The sequence below is a fragment of the Ranitomeya imitator genome, chromosome 5, assembly GCF_032444005.1.
Source record: "Ranitomeya imitator isolate aRanImi1 chromosome 5, aRanImi1.pri, whole genome shotgun sequence".
Taxonomy (NCBI): domain Eukaryota; kingdom Metazoa; phylum Chordata; class Amphibia; order Anura; family Dendrobatidae; genus Ranitomeya; species Ranitomeya imitator.
In genome coordinates this window covers 76,322,785-76,345,190 of record NC_091286.1, presented here as the reverse complement: position 1 = coordinate 76,345,190, position 22,406 = coordinate 76,322,785, and the positions used below count along the sequence as shown (strand labels likewise).

The 22,406-nt window shown below is 45.5% G+C and overlaps 1 long non-coding RNA gene across 1 annotated transcript; it reads right to left on the bottom strand.

The window, feature by feature from the left end:
* Window positions 1-20,325: 20,325 nt before the first annotated feature.
* LOC138680537 (uncharacterized) lies at window positions 20,326-22,009 on the bottom strand. The gene is made up of 2 exons (XR_011321643.1): window positions 21,904-22,009; window positions 20,326-20,564 (listed from the first exon to the last, which is right to left on the bottom strand). It is a non-coding gene; the product is annotated as an uncharacterized lncRNA (long non-coding RNA).
* Window positions 22,010-22,406: the final 397 nt, after the last annotated feature.

Sequence of the window (22,406 nt, the reverse complement as noted above, 5' to 3'; positions counted from 1 at the left end):
CAAACCAAATCCCCAACACGAAGTCGGGGACCAACACAGCGCCGGCGGTTAGCGAAACGTTGAGCCTTCTCCTGGGACAATGTCAAATTGTCCACTACATGAGTCCAAATCTGCTGCAACCTGTCCACCACCGTATCCACACCAGGACAGTCCGAAGGCTCAACCTGCCCTGAAGAGAAACGAGGATGGAAACCAGAATTACAGAAAAAAGGCGAAACCAAAGTAGCCGAGCTGGCCCGATTATTATGGGCGAACTCAGCCAAAGGCAAGAAGGACACCCAATCATCCTGATCAGCAGAAACAAAGCATCTCAGATATGTCTCCAAAGTCTGATTAGTTCGTTCGGTTTGGTCATTTGTCTGAGGATGGAAAGCCAAAGAAAAAGACAAATCAATGCCCATCCTAGCACAAAAGGACCGCCAAAACCTCTAAACAAACTGAGAACCTCTGTCCGAGACGATGTTCTCCGGAATGCCATGCAAACGAACCACATGCTGGAAAAACAATGGCACCAAATCAGAGGAGGAAGGCAATTTAGACAAGGGTACCAAATGGACCATCTTAGAGAAGCGATCACAAACCACCCAAATGACCGACATCCTTTGAGAGACAGGGAGATCTGAAATAAAATCCATGGAAATATGCGTCCAGGGCCTCTTCGGGACCGGCAAGGGCAAAAGCAACCCACTGGCACGAGAACAGCAGGGCTTAGCCCGAGCACAAGTCCCACAGGACTGCACAAAAGAACGCACATCCCATGACAAAGAAGGCCACTAAAAGGATCTAGCTACCAAATCTCTGGTACCAAAGATTCCAGGATGACCCGCCAACACCGAACAATGAACCTCAGAGATAACTCTACTAGTCCATCTATCAGGGACAAACAGTTTCTCCGCTGGACAACGGTCAGGTCTATCAAACTGAAACTTCTGCAGAACGCGCCGCAAATCAGGGGAGATGGCAGACAAAATTACCCCCTCTTTGAGAATACCTGCCGGCTCAGGAACACCCGGAGAGTCAGGCACAAAACTCCTTGACAGGGCATCAGCCTTCACATTCTTAGAGCCCGGAAGGTACGAAACCACAAAATCAAAACGGGAGAAAAACAGCGACCATCGAGCCTGTCTAGGATTCAAACGCTTGGCAGACTCGAGATAAGTCAAATTCTTGTGATCCATCAAGACCACCACGCGATGCTTGGCTCCTTCAAGCCAATGTCGCCACTCCTCGAATGCCCACTTCATGGCCAACTACTCTCGATTGCCAACATCATAATTGCGCTCAGCAGGCGAGAATTTTCTAGAAAAGAAGGCACATGGTTTCATCACCGAGCAATCAGAACTTCTTTGCGACAAAACAGCCCCTGCTCCAATCTCCGAAGCATCAACCTCAACCTGAAACGGGAGCGAAACATCTGGCTGGCACAACACAGGGGCAGAAGAAAAACGACGCTTCAAGTCCTGAAAAGCCTCTACAGCCGCCGAGGACCAATTGACCACATCAGCACCTTTCTTGGTCAAATCAGTCAACGGTTTAGCAACACTAGAAAAATTAGCGATGAAGCGACAGTAAAAATTAGCAAAGCCCAGGAACTTCTGCAGGCTCTTCACAGATGTCGGCTGAGTCCAATCATAAATGGCCTGAACTTTAACAGGGTCCATCTCGATAGTAGAAGGGGAAAAAATGAAACCCAAAAATGAAACCTTCTGAACCCCAAAGAGACATTTCGACCCCTTCACAAACATGGAATTAGCACGAAGGACCTGGAACACCATTCTGACCTGCTTCACATGAGACTCCCAATCATCCGAAAAGACCAAAATGTCATCCAAATATACAATCATGACTCTATCCAGGTACTCTCGAAAGATGTCATGCATAAAGGACTGAAACACAGATGGAGCATTAGAAAGCCCGAATGGCATAACCAGGTACTCAAAATGGCCCTCGGGCGTATTAAATGCTGTTTTCCATTCATCGCCCTGTTTAATTCGCACAAGATTATACGCCCCTCGAAGATCTATCTTGGTGAACCAACTAGCCCCCTTAATCCGAGCAAACAAATCACACAGCAGTGGCAAAGGGTACTGAAATTTGACTGTGATCTTATTAAGAAGGCGGTAATCAATACAAGGTCTCAAAGAGCCATCCTTCTTGGTCACAAAAAAGAACCCTGCTCCCAACGATGATGACGACGGGCGAATATGACCTTTCTCCAAGGATTCCTTTATATAACTCCGCATAGCGGCGTGCTCTGGCACAGATAAATTAAACAGTCGGCCCTTAGGAAACTTACTACCAGGAATCAAATTAATAGCACAATCGCAATCCCTATGAGGAGGTAAGGCACCGGATTTGGGCTCTTCAAATACATCCCGGTAATCTGACAAAAACTCAGGGACTTCAGAAGGAGTGGAAGGCGAAATTGACAGCAATGGAACATCACCATGTACCCCCTGACAACCCCAGCCGGACACAGACATAGATTTCCAATCCAATACTGGATTATGGACCTGTAGCCATGGCAACCCCAAAACGACCACATCATGCAGATTATGCAACACCAAAAAGCGAATATCCTCCTGATGTGCAGGAGCCATGCACATGCTCAATTGAGTCCAGTACTGAGGCTTATTCTTGGCCAAAGGCGTAGCATCAATTCCTCTCAACGGAATAGGATACTGCAAGGGCTCCAAGAAAAAACTACAGCGCCTGGCAATCTCCAAGTCCATCAAATTCAGGGCAGCCCCTGAATCCACAAATGCCATAACAGAATATGATGACAAAGAGCAAATCAGAGTAACGGACAAAAGAAATTTAGACTGTACCGTACCAATGGTGGCAGACATAGTGAACCGCTTAGTGTGCTTAGGACAATCGGAGATAGCATGAGTGGAATCACCACAGTAAAAACATAGCCCATTCCGACGTCTGTGTTCTTGCCGTTCAGCTCTGGTCAAAGTCCTATCACATTGCATAGGCTCAGGCCCATGCTCAGATAGTACCGCCAAATGGTGCACAGTAGGGTTGAGCGAAACGGGTCGAACATTTTCAAAAGTCGCCGACTTTTGGCTAAGTCGGGGTTTCATGAAACCCGATCCGACCCCTGTGCGGGGTCGGCCATGCGGTACGCGACTTTCGCGCCAAAGTCGCGTTTCAATGACGCGAAAAGCGCCATTTCTCAGCCAATGAAGGTAAACGCAGAGTGTGGGCAGCGTGATGACATAGGTCCTGGTCCCCACCATCTTAGAGAAGGGCATTGCAGTGATTGGCTTGCTGTCTGCGACGTCACAGGGGCTATAAAGAGGCGTTCCCGCCGACCGCCATCTTACTGCTGCTGATCTGAGCTTAGGGAGAGGTTGCTGCCGCTTTGTCAGAAGCAGGGATAGCGTTAGGCAGGGTCCATTAACCACAAAACCGCTTGTGCTGCAGCGATTTGCACTGTCCAACACCACCCTCGGTGTGCAGGGACAGTGGAATTTTTTTTTTTTTTTTTTTTCCCCTCAGCGCTGTAGCTCATTGGGCTGCCCTAGAAGGCTCCCTGATAGCTGCATTGCTGTGTGTACGCCGCTGTGCAAACCAACTGCTTTTTTCAAAGCACAAATCCTCTTGTTCCTTCCTTTCTGCACAGCTATCTTTTTTGTTTGTCCACACTTTTTATTTCATTTGTGCATCAGTCCACTCCTTATTGCTGCCTGCCATACCTGGCTGAGATTACTGCAGGCAGGGAGATAGTAGCTGCCTGCCATACCTGGCTGAGATTACTGCAGGCAGGGAGATAGTAATTGTAGGACATTCCCTGTTTTTTTTTTTTTTTTTTTTTTGGTGGGAGATTAAGATTGGCAATTTGGCATTTCTGCTAGAGTGCCATCCCTGTGTGTGCCATCTCTCTCACATAGTGGGCCATAGAAAGCCTTTTCATTTTTCTGTATTTTTTTTTGTGGGGTGTATAAATTCTCCCTGATAAAAATACAGTGGGAGATTAATATTGGCCTTTGGGCTTGTGTGCCAGTCCTGAGTGTGCCATCTCTCTCACAAATAGTGGGCCATAGAAAGCCTATTTATTTTTTTTTTTGGTTTTATAAATTCTCCCTGAAAAAAAGGGAGATTAATATTGGCCTCTGGGCTTGTGTGCCAGTCCTGAGCGTGCCATCTGTGCCAGCCCTGAGCGTGCCATCTCTCTCACAAATAGTGGGCCATAGAAAGCCTATTTAATTTTTTTTTTTGTTTTATAAATTTTCCCTGAAAAAAGGGAGATTAATATTGGCCTCTGGGCTTGTGTGCCAGTTGTGAGCGTGCCATCTGTGCCAGTCCTGAGCGTGCCATCTCTCTCACAAATAGTGGGCCATAGAAAGCCTATTTAAATATTTTTTTGGTTTTATAAATTCTCCCAGAAAAAAAGGGAGATTAATATTGGCCTCTGGGCTTGTGTGCCAGTCCTGAGCGTGCCATCTGTGCCAGCCAGCCCTGAGCGTGCCATCTCTCTCACAAATAGTGGGCCATAGAAAGCCTATTTAATTTTTTTTTTTGTTTTATAAATTTTCCCTGAAAAAAGGGAGATTAATATTGGCCTCTGGGCTTGTGTGCCAGTTGTGAGCGTGCCATCTGTGCCAGTCCTGAGCGTGCCATCTCTCTCACAAATAGTGGGCCATAGAAAGCCTATTTAAATATTTTTTTGGTTTTATAAATTCTCCCAGAAAAAAAGGGAGATTAATATTGGCCTCTGGGCTTCTGTGCCAGTCCTGAGCGTGCCATCTGTGCCAGTCCTGAGCGTCCCATCTCTCTCACAAATAGTGGGCCATAGAAAGCCTATTTTATTTTTTTTTTGGGTTTTAGAAATTCTCCCTGAAAAAAGGGAGATTAATATTGGCCTCTGGGCTTGTGTGCCAGTTGTGAGCGTGCCATCTGTGCCAGTCCTGAGCGTGCCATCTCTCTCACAAATAGTGGGCCATAGAAAGCCTATTTAAATATTTTTTTGGTTTTATAAATTCTCCCAGAAAAAAAGGGAGATTAATATTGGCCTCTGGGCTTCTGTGCCAGTCCTGAGCGTGCCATCTGTGCCAGTCCTGAGCGTCCCATCTCTCTCACAAATAGTGGGCCATAGAAAGCCTATTTTATTTTTTTTTTGGGTTTCAGAAATTCTCCCTGGAAAAAAAAAGGGAGATTAATATTGCCCTTTGGGCTTGTGTGCCAGTACTAAGCGTTCCATCTCTCTCTCTCTCTCAGTCAGTGGGCCATAGAACGCATATTTTTGGTTTTATTTGTTTTCTAAATTCTCCCTGAAAAAATCATTTTATTTTATTTGGTTTCTAAATTCTTCCTGATAAAATCATATTTTTTTTATTATTTTTATTTCTAAAGTCTCCCTGAAAAAAAAAAAAAAAAAACAACCAAAAAAACAGTGGGAGATTAATATTGGCCTTTCTGCTTGTGTGCCAGTCTTGACTCCTGGGTGTGCCATCTCTCTCTCTCTCTCTCTCTCTCTCTCTCTCTCTCTCTCTCTCTCCAATTGTGGTCCATAGAAAGCCTATATTTTTTTTCCTTGATTTGGGTTCTAAAATCTACCAGAGAAAATAACTACATCAATCATTGGTAGAAAAATATTGGCCTCTGGGTTTGTGTGCCACTCCTGACTCCTGTGTGCGTCATCTCTCAGTCAGTGGGCCATAGAACGCCTATTTTTGGTTTTATTTGTTTTCTAAATTCTCCCTGAAAAAATTATTTTATTTTATTTGGTTTCTAAATTCTTCCTGATAAAATCATATTTTTTTTATTATTTTTTTTTCTAAAGTCTCCCTGAAAAAAAAAAAAAAAAACAGTGGGAGATTAATATTGGCCTTTCTGCTTGTGTGCCAGTCTTGACTCCTGGGTGCGTCATCTCTCAGTCAGTGGGCCATAGAACGCCTATTTTTGGTTTTATTTGTTTTATAAATTCTCCCTGAAAAAATCATTTTATTTTATTTGGTTTCTAAATTCTTCCTGATAAAATCATATTTTTTTTGTTATTTTTTTTTCTAAAGTCTCCCTGAAAAAAAAAAAAAAAAAACAACCAAAAAAAACAGTGGGAGATTAATATTGGCCTTTCTGCTTGTGTGCCAGTCTTGACTCCTGGGTGCGTCATCTCTCAGTCAGTGGGCCATAGAACGCCTATTTTTGGTTTTATTTGTTTTATAAATTCTCCCTGAAAAAATCATTTTATTTTATTTGGTTTCTAAATTCTTCCTGATAAAATCATATTTTTTTTATTATTTTTTTTTCTAAAGTCTCCCTGAAAAAAAAAAAAAAAAAAACAACCAAAAAAAACAGTGGGAGATTAATATTGGCCTTTCTGCTTGTGTGCCAGTCTTGACTCCTGGGTGTGCCATCTCTCTCTCTCTCTCTCTCCAATTGTGGTCCATAGAAAGCCTACATTTTTTTTCCTTGATTTGGGTTCCAAAATCTACCAGAGAAAATAACTCCATCAATCATTGGTAGAAAAATATTGGCCTCTGGGCTTGTGTGCCACTCCTGATTCCTGTGTGCGTCATCTCTCACTCAGTGGCCCATAGAAAGCATATAGTTTGTTACATTTGTTTTCTAAATTCTCCCTGCAAAAATCTATTTTTTTTTTTTTGGGGGGTTTCTAAAGTGTTCCTGAAAAAAATAAAAATAAAAAAAAAATAATAGTGTGACATTAATATTAACATTTGTGCTTCAGTGACAGTCCTGCGTGTGGGGCATCTCTCTAATTTGCAGCCACCAAAAAAAGAGTGTGTAACATTGGGCCTGATTTTCGCTGTGGTCTCACCAACCTGTAAAGGGGTAGCTAAATCATACTGAAGTTATAGCTCACCGTGTAAGTTGTGTGACTGCAACAAATAACGTTAGTTTGGTTACGTTTTTAAAACAATGAGGAAGTCTAGTGGAAGAGGTCGTGGCCGGGGGCGTTCATTGTCAGCTGGTAATGAGGGTAGTGGTAGTGGTGGAGCATCAGGTGGTCGTGGGGGAAAAAATATTGCACCTAAGTCTGGAGCTGTGGAGCCAGGTTCGTCGTCCGGCTACACAAGGCCTCGAACGCTCCCTTTTCTGGGATTAGGAAAACCGCTTTTAAAGCCGGAGCAGCAAGAGCAAGTTTTGGCTTATCTTGCTGACTCAGCCTCTAGCTCTTTTGCCTCATCTCGTGAAACTGGTAAAAGTAAAAGCAGCGCGTCGTTAGTGGATGTTCACGGTCAGGGACAAGTCACTTCCTTGTCCTCTTCAGCAAAAACAACAACAGAGAAGAATGCAGCAGGCGACACAACGGGTTACTCCATGGAGCTCTTTACACATACCGTCCCTGGCTTAGAAAGTGAAGCAGTTAACAGTCCATGCCCATTACAAATTGAATCTGACATGGAGTGCACTGACGCACAGCCACAGCCAGACTACTATGCTGGTCCTTTGACTCAGACCACAACATTGCCCTCGCAGGGTGCTGATCAAGAATCAGACCCTGATGAGACTATGTTGCCCCATCACGAACGCTATACCACCGAACGACACGGTGACACAGACGAAGTTGCGCAGGAGGTACAAGAAGAGTTATTAGATGACCCAGTTCTTGACCCCGATTGGCAGCCATTGGGGGAACAGGGTGCAGGCGGCAGCAGTTCTGAAGCAGAGGAGGAGGAGGGGCCGCAGCAGGCATCAACATCGCCACAGGTTCCATCTGCCGGGCCCGTATCTTGCCCAAAACGCGTGGCAAAGCCAAAACCTGGTGGAGGACAGCGTGGCCATCCGGTTAAAGCTCAGTCTGCAATGCCTGAAAAGGTATCCGATGCTAGAAAGAGTGCAGTCTGGCATTTTTTTAAACAACATCCAATTGATCAGCGCAAAGTCATCTGTCAAAAATGTTCTACTTCCTTAAGCAGAGGTCAGAATCTGAAAAGTCTCAATACTAGTTGCATGCATAGACATTTAACCACCATGCATTTGAAAGCTTGGACTAACTACCAAACGTCCCTTAAGGTTGTTGCACCCTCGGCCAATGAAGCTAGTCATCAACGCAACATCCCTTCCGGCAGTGTAGGACCACCATTTAGCGCACCACCTGCTGTATCTGTGCAGGTATCTTTGCCAGGCCAAAGCAGTCAGGGTCAGGGAATCACCAGTTTCGTAGTAGGAAACACTGCATCTAGGGCACCGGCGGCAACAATACCATCTCCCACCGTCTCTCAGTCTGCCATGTCCACCGGCACCCCCGCTAGTTCCACGATCTCCAGCTCTCCAGTCCAGCTCACCCTACATGAGACTATGGTTAGAAAAAGGAAATACTTAGCCTCGCATCCGCGTACACAGGGTTTGAACGCCCACATAGCTAGACTAATCTCGTTAGAGATGATGCCCTACCGGTTAGTTGAAAGCGAAGCTTTCAAAGACCTGATGGACTACGCTGTACCACGCTACGAGCTACCCAGTCGACACTTTTTTTCCAGAAAAGCCATCCCAGCCCTCCACCAGCATGTTAAAGAGCGCATCGTCCATGCACTCAGGCAATCTGTGAGCACAAAGGTGCACCTGACAACAGATGCATGGACCAGTAGGCATGGCCAGGGACGTTACGTGTCCATCACGGCACACTGGGTAAATGTGGTGGATTCAGGGTCCACAGGGGACAGCAAGTTTGGGACAGTTCTGCCTAGCCCACGGTCTAGTAAACAGTTGTCTGTAGCCGTTCGCACCCCCTCCTCCTCCTCCTCCTCGTCCTCCTGCAGAAGCAAGAGCTCGTCCACAGACCGCAGTCGCACAAACACTCCATCCGCACCTGCCACTGTTGCACACCAGGTCTCCCATTATGGGGCAGCTACTGGCATACGTCAGCAGGCTGTATTGGCTATGAAGTGTTTGGGCGACAATAGACACACCGCGGAAGTTCTGTCCGAGTTCTTGCAGCAAGAAACGCAGTCGTGGCTGGGCACTGTAGATCTTGAGGCAGGCAAGGTAGTGAGTGATAACGGAAGGAATTTCATGGCTGCCATCTCCCTTTCCCAACTGAAACACATTCCTTGCCTGGCTCACACCTTAAACCTGGTGGTGCAGTGCTTCCTGAAAAGTTATCCGGGGTTATCCGACCTGCTCCTCAAAGTGCGTGGACTTTGCGCACATATCCGCCGTTCGCCTGTACACTCCAGCCGTATGCAGACCTATCAGCGTTCTTTGAACCTTCCCCAGCATCGCCTAATCATAGACGTTGCAACAAGGTGGAACTCAACACTGCACATGCTTCAGAGACTGTGCGAACAGAGGCGGGCTGTTATGTTTTTGTGGGAGGATACACATACACGGGCAGGCAGTAGGATGGCAGACATGGAGTTGTCAGGTGTGCAGTGGTCGAAGATTCAAGACATGTGTCAAGTCCTTCAGTGTTTTGAGGAATGCACACGGCTGGTTAGTGCAGACAACGCCATAATAAGCATGAGCATCCCCCTAATGCGTCTGCTGATGCAAAGTTTGACGCACATAAAGGATCAGGCGTCTGCACCAGAGGAAGAGGAAAGCCTTGATGACAGTCAGCGATTGTCTGGTCAGGGCAGTGTACATGACGAGGTACCGGGCGAAGAGGAGGTGGAGGATGAGGAGGATGATGGGGATGAGTATATTTTTAATGAGGAAGCTTTCCCGGGGGCACGGGAAATTGGTGGCGTGGCAAGGCCGGGTTCTGGTTTTTTGAGGGACACAAGTGACGTAGATTTGCCTGCAACTGCCCCTCAACCAAGCACAACCGCAGATTTGACAACGGGAACTTTGGCCCACATGGCGGATTATGCCTTGCGTATCCTCAAAAGGGACACACGCATTACAAAAATGATGAACGATGACGATTACTGGTTGGCCTGCCTCCTTGATCCTCGCTATAAAGGCAAATTGCAAAATATTATGCCACATGAGAACTTGGAACTAATATTAGCAACAAAACAATCAACTCTTGTTGACCGTTTGCTTCTGGCATTCCCTGCACACAGCGCCCGTGATCGTTCTCACACGAGCTCCAGGGGCCAGCAGACCAGAGGTGTTAGAGGGGCAGAAATCAGAAGTGGCGTTGGACAGAGGGGTTTTCTGACCAGGTTGTGGAGTGATTTTTCTATGACCGCAGACAGGACAGGTACTGCAGCATCAATTCAAAGTGACAGGAGACAACATTTGTCCAGTATGGTTACAAACTATTTTTCATCCCTTATCGACGTTCTCCCTCAACCGTCATTCCCATTTGATTACTGGGCATCCAAATTAGACACCTGGCCAGAATTGGCAGAATATGCATTGCAGGAGCTTGCTTGCCCGGCAGCTAGTGTCCTATCAGAAAGAGTATTCAGTGCTGCAGGTTCAATACTAACAGAAAAAAGGACTCGTCTGGCTACCCAAAATGTAGATGATCTAACCTTCATTAAAATGAACCACAACTGGATTTCAAAATCTTTTGCCCCACCCTGCCCGGCTGACACCTAGCTTTCCTATGAAAAGGTCTTGCCTGTGGACTATTCTGAATGACTTTTCCAATCTCGTAATTTTCTTCACCTGATTGTCCAGCATACGACATGTTTCCACCTCACGAAATGGCCAAACTCCCCACACGGGGCCGTGCTATCGCCACTTTGCGCTTGGACCCTTGAGAGTGCTGTTTGTCTGAAGAGGTGGGTGTGGCCGCTTTTGGTCGACGGCACTGCCACTGGGTCCCTCATAGTACAATAAAGTGTCTCTGGCGGTGGTGGTGCGCACCCAACGTCAGACACACCGTTGTAATATGAGGGGCCCTGTGCCTGTACCGCCGGCCACAAGACAGTTCCCCCCCCCAGCTCAAACAGTGCTCTACCACTAGCAAAATTATCTCTCACAGCTTCACCAATGTGTAGTCTAGCCGCTGACATCCTTCAATGCCTGGCACTGACAATACCATTGTTTTGACATTTTTGTTATGTTAGGCCTTCGAAGCCTGTCTGCGGTCCCTTCTTTCTACAACTACTACACTGACCAGGCCACTGCTGGCCGTGTTACCCTGGAACCAATTTAAAAGTGCCTACAGTCAGCCCAATTTTGTTATGTTAGGCCTTCGAAGACTGTCTGCCGTCACTCCTTCCACTAGACTTCCACTGACCATACACTGCTGCCCATGTACCCCTGGAACCAATTTAAAGTGCCTACAGCCAGCCCAATTTTGTTATGTTAGGCCTTCGAAGCCTGTCTGCGGTCACTCCTTCCACTAGACTTCCACTGACCAGACCACTGCTGCCCGTGTACCCCTGGAACCAATTTAAAAGTGCCTACAGCCAGCCCAAGTTTGTTATGTTAGGCCTTGGAAGCCTGTCTGCGGTCACTCCTTCCACTAGACTTCCACTGACCACACCACTGCTGCCCGTGTACCCCTGGAACCAATTTAAAATTGCCTACAGCCAGCCCAATTTTTTTATTTTAGGCCTTCGATGCCTGTCTGCGGTCCATTCTTTCAACTACTACTACACTGACCAGGTCACTGCTGTCCGTGTACCCCTGGAACCAATTTAAAATTGCCTACAGCCATGTGTTATTATTTTAGGCCTTCGATGCCTGTCTGCGGTCACTCCTTCCACTAGACTTCCACTGACCAGACCACTGCTGCCCGTGTACCCCTGGAACCAATTTAAAAGTGCCTACAGCCAGCCCAAGTTTGTTATGTTAGGCCTTCGATGCCTGTCTGCGGTCACTCCTTCCACTAGGCCTCCACTGACCACACCACTGCTGCCCGTGTACCCCTGGAACCAATTTAAAATTGCCTACAGCCAGCCCAATTTTTTTATTTTAGGCCTTCGATGCCTGTCTGCGGTCCATTCTTTCAACTACTACTACACTGACCAGGTCACTGCTGCCCGTGTACCCCTGGAACCAATTTAAAATTGCCTACAGCCATGTGTTATTATTTTAGGCCTTCGATGCCTGTCTGCGGTCACTCCTTCCACTAGGCCTCCACTGACCACACCACTGCTGCCCGTGTACCCCTGGAACCAATTTAAAATTGCCTACAGCCAGCCCAATTTTTTTATTTTAGGCCTTCGATGCCTGTCTGCGGTCCATTCTTTCAACTACTACTACACTGACCAGGTCACTGCTGTCCGTGTACCCCTGGAACCAATTTAAAATTGCCTACAGCCATGTGTTATTATTTTAGGCCTTCGATGCCTGTCTGCGGTCACTCCTTCCACTAGACTTCCACTGACCAGACCACTGCTGCCCGTGTACCCCTGGAACCAATTTAAAAGTGCCTACAGCCAGCCCAAGTTTGTTATGTTAGGCCTTCGATGCCTGTCTGCGGTCACTCCTTCCACTAGGCCTCCACTGACCACACCACTGCTGCCCGTGTACCCCTGGAACCAATTTAAAATTGCCTACAGCCAGCCCAATTTTTTTATTTTAGGCCTTCGATGCCTGTCTGCGGTCCATTCTTTCAACTACTACTACACTGACCAGGTCACTGCTGCCCGTGTACCCCTGGAACCAATTTAAAATTGCCTACAGCCATGTGTTATTATTTTAGGCCTTCGATGCCTGTCTGCGGTCACTCCTTCCACTAGGCCTCCACTGACCACACCACTGCTGCCCGTGTACCCCTGGAACCAATTTAAAATTGCCTACAGCCAGCCCAATTTTTTTATTTTAGGCCTTCGATGCCTGTCTGCGGTCCATTCTTTCAACTACTACTACACTGACCAGGTCACTGCTGTCCGTGTACCCCTGGAACCAATTTAAAATTGCCTACAGCCATGTGTTATTATTTTAGGCCTTCGATGCCTGTCTGCGGTCACTCCTTCCACTAGACTTCCACTGACCAGACCACTGCTGCCCGTGTACCCCTGGAACCAATTTAAAAGTGCCTACAGCCAGCCCAAGTTTGTTATGTTAGGCCTTCGATGCCTGTCTGCGGTCACTCCTTCCACTAGGCCTCCACTGACCACACCACTGCTGCCCGTGTACCCCTGGAACCAATTTAAAATTGCCTACAGCCAGCCCAATTTTTTTATTTTAGGCCTTCGATGCCTGTCTGCGGTCCATTCTTTCAACTACTACTACACTGACCAGGTCACTGCTGCCCGTGTACCCCTGGAACCAATTTAAAATTGCCTACAGCCATGTGTTATTATTTTAGGCCTTCGATGCCTGTCTGCGGTCACTCCTTCCACTAGGCCTCCACTGACCACACCACTGCTGCCCGTGTACCCCTGGAACCAATTTAAAATTGCCTACAGCCAGCCCAATTTTTTTATTTTAGGCCTTCGATGCCTGTCTGCGGTCCATTCTTTCAACTACTACTACACTGACCAGGTCACTGCTGCCCGTGTACCCCTGGAACCAATTTAAAATTGCCTACAGCCATGTGTTATTATTTTAGGCCTTCGATGCCTGTCTGCGGTCACTCCTTCCACTAGGCCTCCACTGACCACACCACTGCTGTCCGTGTACCCCTGGAACCAATTTAAAATTGCCTACAGCCATGTGTTATTATTTTAGGCCTTCGATGCCTGTCTGCGGTCCATTCTTTCAACTACTACTACACTGACCAGGGCACTGCTGGCCGTGTACCCCTGGAACCAACATCAGAAAATATAAAAATAAGTATTTTGCTTATAAAAAAGAAAATACTGGTGAGATATCAAATGCAGACATTTTAACATTAAAAACAAACACACAACTCTAATCTGGTACAGTACTAAAAATGGCCACCAGCTACAATTACTTTCTCCTGCAAGTAGTTAACTGAAAGTTTTTTTAAATTGAAAACACACATATGGCATCCACCGAGTGTTGTCCTGTCGCGTCTTCTTTATATTATTGCCGAGAAGATGCAAAATAATGAAAATAATAAAATCATTAATTACCAAAATAATAGAGAAAGTCAACACCACATTGCAAATAAACATTCATTCCAAATAAAGAAGCAGGGCGCGTCCGAGGGTGAGTATATACCTAATAAGAATATAATCACCCTCGGACGCGCAATGCTTATTTCCAACAGCCTTCCTTCCTAAGAATCAGCCCTTCCGTCGTGTAGAGAGACGTTGTGTTACACTCCAAGGTGTTCCCCAGGTTGCCTTTCCTGAGCTTCGATCTTCCGGCTCTCGTTTAGTAGTTCTTGGAAACTACTCTGCATTAGGCCTTCAAATTGGGTATGGGGTGTAGAGAGATGGTGTGTTCCACTCCAAGGTGTTCCCCAGGTTGCCTTTCCTGAGCTTCGATCTTCCGGCTCTCGTTTAGTAGTTGTTGGAAACTACGCTGCATTAGGCCTTCAAATTGGGTATGGGGTGTAGCGAGAGGGTGTGTTACACTCCAAGGTGTTCCCCAGGTTGCCTTTCCTGAGCTTCGATCTTCCGGCTCTCGTTTAGTAGTTCTTGGAAACTACACTGCATTAGGCCTTCAAATTGGGTATGGGGTGTAGAGAGAGGGTGTGTTACACTCCAAGGTGTTCCCCAGGTTGCCTTTCCTGAGCTTCGATATTCCGGCTCTCGTTTAGTAGTTGTCGGAAACTACGCTGCATTAGGCCTACAAATTGGGTATGGGGCGTAGAGAGAGGGTGTGTTACACTCCAAGGTGTTCCCCAGGTTGCCTTTCCTGAGCTTCGATATTCCGGCTCTCGTTTAGTAGTTGTCGGAAACTACGCTGCATTAGGCCTACAAATTGGGTATGGGGCGTAGAGAGAGGGTGTGTTACACTCCAAGGTGTTCCCCAGGTTGCCTTTCCTGAGCTTCGATATTCCGGCTCTCGTTTAGTAGTTGTCGGAAACTACGCTGCATTAGGCCTACAAATTGGGTATGGGGTGTAGAGAGAGGGTGTGTTACACTCCAAGGTGTTCCCCAGGTTGCCTTTCCTGAGCTTCGATCTTCATGCTCTCGTTTAGTAGTTGTCGGAAACTACGCTGCATTAGGCCTACAAATTGGGTATGGGGTGTAGAGAGAGGGTTTGTTACACTCCAAGGTGTTCCCCAGGTTGCCTTTCCTGAGCTTCGATCTTCCGGCTCTCGTTTAGTAGTTGTTGGAAACTACGCTGCATTAGGCCTTCAAATTGGGTATGGGGTGTAGCGAGAGGGTGTGTTACACTCCAAGGTGTTCCCCAGGTTGCCTTTCCTGAGCTTCGATCTTCCGGCTCTCGTTTAGTAGTTGTTGGAAACTACGCTGCATTAGGCCTTCAAATTGGGTATGGGGTGTAGCGAGAGGGTGTGTTACACTCCAAGGTGTTCCCCAGGTTGCCTTTCCTGAGCTTCGATCTTCCGGCTCTCGTTTAGTAGTTCTTGGAAACTACACTGCATTAGGCCTTCAAATTGGGTATGGGGTGTAGAGAGAGGGTGTGTTACACTCTAAGGTGTTCCCCAGGTTTCCTTGCCATTGCTTCGGTCTTCCGACTCTCGTTTAGTAGTTGTAGAAAAGTACACTGCATTAGGCCATACAAAATGGGTATGGGGTGGAGAGAGATGGTGTGTTACACTCCAAGGTGTTCCCCAGGTTGCCTTTCCTGAGCTTCTATCTTCAGGCTCTCATTAAATTGTGGTTAAATGGAACAACTGCATTTGGCGTACTAGTTGGTTTGGGGCCTACTATCGGTGTCTGCCACTCCTTGCTGTTCTCCTCCACTGAACAAAGCTGTGCCGCCTGTTTACTACGGTTGCCAATTTTGAACTGCATTTCGACTACTTACTGATTTGGCCCTACTCTCTGTGTCAGCCTCTCATTCCAGTTGTCCTCCACTGCAATGCCCCCTGGTTATTCCTGTGTTACCAATTTTGAACTGCATTTAGCCCACTTTCTTCTTTGGGCCTATATCTGTGTTTCCACTTCATCGTGCCCATTGCCCAGCCAGTGATAGATGAGTCTGCTGGTACATTGACCCATAACGCAACATTCCCCGTGCACGCTACACAACAACATTGTGACCCTGCTGAAAGTCAGGTTGCTCTTCCCGCATACCATACCACCTTACACGGGGACAAAGAGGAAGGTGCAGATGAAAGTGCAGGTTCCTTCATCAGGTGGGGGGAGGAATACTAGTTGGCGACGTCACTGGCACAGGGCCTCTCATAGTACGCAAAAGTGTTGCTGCCGGTGGGAGGCGCCCCCGCCGTGCAAACACACCGCTGTACTTTGAGGGGCCCTGTGCCAGTGCCAATGCCAACGAGTGGGCCCCCCCTGCTTGCTCAGGTTCACAGCACTTGCAAAGTTGAAATACTTACCTCTCCCTGCTCCACTGCCGTGACGTGGTCCAGATTTCCTGGGCCCACTAATTACTTGAACCAGCCCTACCCCCCACAACTTTAGCCAAATGACCCCCAATTTCAAATGCCTTCCAATTATTATAAGGTAAATTACGCTTGACAAGCTTCATTAAGAAGAATGGATGGTTTTGACATTAAAATGGCCACTCTAGGTGTTTTCCTGGCCCCCACTCACTGCCGACTATGCTGCCCCATTGACTTGCATTGGGTTTCGTGTTTCGGTCGATCCCGACTTTACGTCATAATCGGCCGATTTCACTCGACCCGACTTTGGACATAGTCGGGTTTCGCAAAACCCGGCTCGACTCTAAAAAGGTCAAGGTCGCTCAACTCTAGTGCACAGCTTTACGCTCACGCAAGCGTCGATCGATCTGAATGGCCAAGGACATAGACTCATTCAGACCAGCAGGCGTGGGAAATCCCACCATGACATCCTTAGGGGCTTCAGAAAGATCCTTTCTGAAAATTGCCGCCAGGGCACACTCATTCCACTGAGTAAGCACAGACCACTTTCTAAACTTCTGACAGTACACCTCCACTTCATCCTGACCCTGACACAAAGCCAGCAAGATTTTATCTGCCTGATCCACTGAATTTGGTTCATCATAAAGCAATCCAAGCGCCAGAAAAAACGCATCTACATCACGCAATGCAGGATCTCCTGGCGCAAGGGAAAATGCCCAGTCTTGAGGGTCACCACGCAACAAAGAAATAATGATTTTTACTTGTTGAATGGGGTCACCAGAGGAGCGGGATTTCAAAGCTAGAAACAGTTTACAATTATTTTTGAAATTCAGGTATTTAGATCTATCCCCAGAAAACAAATCAGGAATTGGAATTCTAGGCTCTAACATTGGATTCTGAACCACAAAATCTTGAATGTTTTGTACCCTTGCAGTGAGATGATCCACACAAGAGGATAGACCTTGAATGTCCATATCTACACCTGTGTCCTGAACCACCCAGAGGTTAAGGGGAAAAGAAAGACAAAAAACACTGCAGAGAAAAAAAAATGGTCTCAGAACTTCTCTTATCCCTCTATTGAGATGCATTAATACTTTAGTCCAGCTGTACTGTTATGGACCTGGTGGTTAGGAGCACCCGGAACGACCTGATGGTTAAACTCACACAGGACAAGCTCTGGGAAGTGGGAGCTCTGCTGACCGCAACCCCTAATCCTATCACACAACAAGAAATAGCCGTGGAGCGTACCTAACACGACCTAGACGCCTCTTCACAGCCTAAGAGCTAACTAGCCCTAAAGATAGAAAATAAAGCCTACCTTGCCTCAGAGAAATTCCCCAAAGGAAAAGGCAGCCCCCCACATATATTGACTGTGAGTTTAGATGAAAGTCACAAACACAGAAATGAGACAGGTTTCAGCAAAGGGAGGCCAGACTTACTAAACAGACTGAGGATAGGAAAGGTATCTTTGCGGTCAGCACAAAAAACTACAAAAGACCACGCAGAGTGTGCAAAAAGACCTCCGCACCGACTTACGGTGCGGAGGTGCCACCCTGCATCCCAGAGCTTCCAGCTAGCAAGACAAAATCATGATAGCCAACTGGACAAGGAAACAATGAACAAATAATTAACTAGCAGGGACTTAGCTTCTGCTGGAGTAGACAGGTCACCAGAAAGATCCAAGAGCGAACTGAACCAGTACAAGAACATTGACAGCTGTCATGGAGTAACGATCTGAGTGGAGTTAAATAGAACAGCCAGCCAAAGAATAAACTACGTCACCTGTGGAAGGAACCTCAGAAGCAGCAGCTCCACTCACAGCCACCAGAGGGAGTCCATGGACAGAACTCGCCGAAGTACCATTCATGACCACAGGAGGGAGTTCGAAAACAGAATTCACAACAGTCTGCATTCCAAACAGCGCTCCTTCTCTTCTCAGCTCTGCCATGTGCCCAAATGGTGTTTTCCCCCACATTGGGGTATCAGCATACTCAGGACAAATTGGACAACAACTTTTGGGGTCCAGTTTCTCCTTTTATCCTTGGGAAAATACAAAACTGGGGGCTAAAAAATAATTTTTGTTGGAAAAAAAAGAATTTTTATTTTCACGGCTCTGGTGTAGTGAAACACTTGGAGGTTCAAAGTTTTCACAACACATCTAAATAAGTTTACCCCCACATATGGGGTATCAGCGTACTCAGGACAAATTGCACAACAACTTTTAGGGTCCTGTTTCTTTTGTTACCCTTGGGAAAATAAAAAATTGGGTCAAAAAGATTTTTGTGAAAAAATGATTTTTTATGTTACGGATCTACATTATAAACTTCTGTGAAGCACTTGGTTGGTCAAAGTGCCCACCCCACATCTAGATAAGTTCCTTAGGGGGTCTGCTTTCCAAAATGGTGTCACTTGTGGGGGGTTTCAATGTTTAGGCAGATCAGTGGCTCTCCAAACGCAACATGGCGTCCCATCTCAATTCCAGTCAATTTTGCATTGAAAAGTCAAATTGCCCTCCTTCCCTTCCGAGCTCTGCCATTCGATCAAACTGTGGTTTACCCCCACACATAGGGTTTCAGCGTATTCTGGACAAATTGCACAACATCTGTTGGGGGACAATTTCTCCTGTTACCCTTGGTAAAATAAAACAAATTGGAGCTGAAGTAAGTTTTTTGTGAAAAAAAAAGTGAAATCTTGATTTTTTTTTAAAACATTCCAAAAATTCCTGTGAAACACTTGAAGGGTTAATAAACTTCTTGAATGTGGTTTTGAATAGATTGAGATGTGCAGTTTTTAGAATGGTGTCACACTTGGGTATTTTCTATGATATAGACCCCTCAAAGTGACTTCAAATGTGATGTGGTCCCTAAAGAAAAATGGTGTAAAAATGAGAAATTGCTGGTCACCTTTTAACCCTTATAACTCCCTAACAAAAAAAAAATCGGGGTTCCAAAATTGTCCTGTTGTAAAGTAGACATGTGGGAAATGTTACTTATTAAGTATTTTGTGTGACATATCTCTGTGATTTAAGGACATAAAAATTCAAAGTTGGAAAATTGCAAAATTTGCAAAATTTTCGCCAAATTTCAATTTTTTTCACATATAAACGCAGGTAATATCAAAGAAATTTTACCACTATCATGACGTACAATATGTCACGAAAAAAACAATGTCAGAATCATCAGGATCCGTTGAAGCGTTCCAGAGTTATAACCCCCTGCTCACAACCTGTACCATATGTCTAAACTGGAAGTAACATCTCAGTTCACTCAGCGTCTTCTTTTAGGAATGACAGGTGTTTTTCTCTGGCCGCCGATCAACATCTGACTTTTATGGTTTGATCTGCGAAGTCGGTCTTCAATGCTTTACCTAAAAAGTCAGTCTCCGGTGCTTGAACTACATAGTCGAGATGTCCTCAGGATCAGACCGCTCTATGGTACAATGAGCACAATGTCTTCCACGAGCCCGTCCTTTTGCCCTGACTTGTGCTTCTCGGTCCTGGCCTTTTATATTTAGCAACTGTGCCACAGATGTCACTTGACCCAGTGCCCCCTCAAATTATTTCATCTAGGGAACACACTCTCCATCCTTCAGTTCCTGCCTATCCACTGCAGCCAGCAGATGGTGGCATTTACTTGCAGGTGCTGTGCAATGTTGACGGAATGCATCTTCCATTTGCCCCCCCTTTACAACTGAATACAGATTTGATTGAATTTTGATTAAATTGAGATTGAAAGGTCAGTCCAGGGGAAGAAGCACATTTCTCTGATAATATACTGTATATTGCATTTTCATTAGTATTATTGATTAACAAACGTAAAATTAAAATGACAGTTACTCTTTGAATACTGTGCAATTTATGTTCTAGCAACATTGAAGTATATAATGCCACCTAGACTGATAAAAAACCAGTTCCACATTTTGCGTGTCACTTTTAAATCTTCTTTAATCATCTTCATTTTTTAAAACACAAATGTACCCCAATTTACATCTTTGTAAGGGAATATGCTTATAAGCAGCCAGGTTTTCAATGACTATACGAAATAATCCCTCCTCCCAATGCAATGTATATTCTGCTGTGTTATACAGATCCATAGAGGCTCAGATACACTGCTACATATTATTCACTGACTCCTTTATTAACTTTATTCAAGATGTTTAATGTAAAAGTTCTCATAGAAGCCAAGGCAATAAACATTTAAAACGTGGCCCTGATGAAGATGACAAGGGGCCCTTGACTCACGAAGAGTCAACCTTCAGCAGTCAGGAAATCTGCCTCTCTTTGCTGGTGTAAAGTCGTCTCCAGCTGGATCCCATGTTCTTTGTGGGTTCACAGCGAGACCCCGCCCTGCCTCACCTGCAAAATAAATGTCACAACATTAGCAAAACAGTAAAGATGACTATATGAATATGGAGACAGATTTTAATGAGAAAGGCAGCTGGAAAAGTTTATGTCATTCAATTCATTATTTCCAAATTATATTGCTTGTGGAGAACAACAAGTTGGCATATGGAGACTTAAAGGCCATGCAATGCTTCCCAGGGAATCTGAATAAGTAAAGAGGACGAGAACTCTCTCAAATTCCCAGGGAAGAATTGTCTGCAAGAAGAAACCTAAACCCTTAAACCCCATGTCAGACGTCTCTCACGCAGGAAAATCAGATCTCCTGCTTTACACTGATGAGAGGCAAACACCCCGAAACATATCTGCAATTGGAATTTCTACTTTCGCTTCGATTCCTAAGGCTTTGTGCACACGATGCGGATTTTGCTGTGGATCCGCAGCGTTTCCGCAGCTGCGTATCCGCAGCAGTTTCCTATGAGTTTACAGTACAATGTAAACCTATGGGAAATGAAATCCGCAGTGCACATGCTGCGGAAAAAAACACGCAGAAACACAGCGGTTATTTTCCGCAGCATGTCAATTCTTTGTGCGGAATCCGCAGCGGTTTTACACCTGCTCCAATAGAAAACTGCAGATGTAAAACCGCAGCAGAATCCGCAGTAGAATCCGCAATAAATCCGCAGTAAAAACCGCAACGGTTTTCCAATGCGGATTTATCAAATCTGCTGCGAAAAAATCTGCAGAGGATCTTTCTACATGTGCACATAGCCTAAGTTATATGGCAAGGTTTTTAAAGAGTCGATATTGACTTTTAAGATTGCTACTTGGAATAGGTGGCACTACTGTCCATGTCCTCTGCCTCTCTGAAGCGGCTTCTTACATTATATTACAGCACTAGTCTTTACACGCAATGAACGAATCCTAGCCTTACAGGCCATCCTCTAACAGATTGACTACTAGATTATTGATTAGTCTCTTATTGAAAGGAAATGGATTTTATAAACATTAACAGAACCAGTATGGAAACTCCCCTCGGTATCACTCTGTCATTGTTAGTTTGCTTACTGTAAGTGATATCTGTAATTTGTATATAACCCCTTCTCATGTACAGCACCATGGAATCAATGGTGCTATATAAATAATAATAATATGTTGCTGGTACCAGCTAGACTCCTTACAAAGACCGGTTTTGGCTCCCAGTCTGAAGCTTTAGCTTGTACAAATAAAAATATCGCTATCAACATTTAGGTCTCGAGTGATCAATTTCTAACTAGTTATCCCACTGCATGTTAATGCTAGAACATAACACACTGTATATCATTAAACATATATTTAAGTCTTAAGAACTTACTGTCGGTTTTGGCGGAGACAGGCTTCATCTTCCGAGAAGCCATTAGGACGTTCAGATGCTTTAAGAAAAATAAGCAGAGGAGGTGGAAGATGTTTTTTGTCCTCTTGATGTTCTGTAAAATACACGGTTAGTGAGACTAGTTGATCATGAAAAGAACATTGATTCTACTCTACAGCCATCCTGGGATTAGAGACCCCCAGCATACTAGGAAATGACTTAAGGGGAAACTGTCACCATGAAAACACAATTCTATCTGTAGACATCATATAATAGATCTGGGGGATGAGTAGATTGCTATATAATGTAGTTGTGTGAGAAAACATTCAGTATTACCTGTGTTTTAATCATTGATTCCTTTGCTTTTTCTTGGATTTTCGGACCAGTTGGCAGTACTATCACTAACTGACACATTTCTTTGTACAAGTATGTATACAGAGGTGCTGTCAACCATGGATAGGACTGCCCACTGGACCACAAATCCCAGAAAGAGCAGAAGTTTAAAT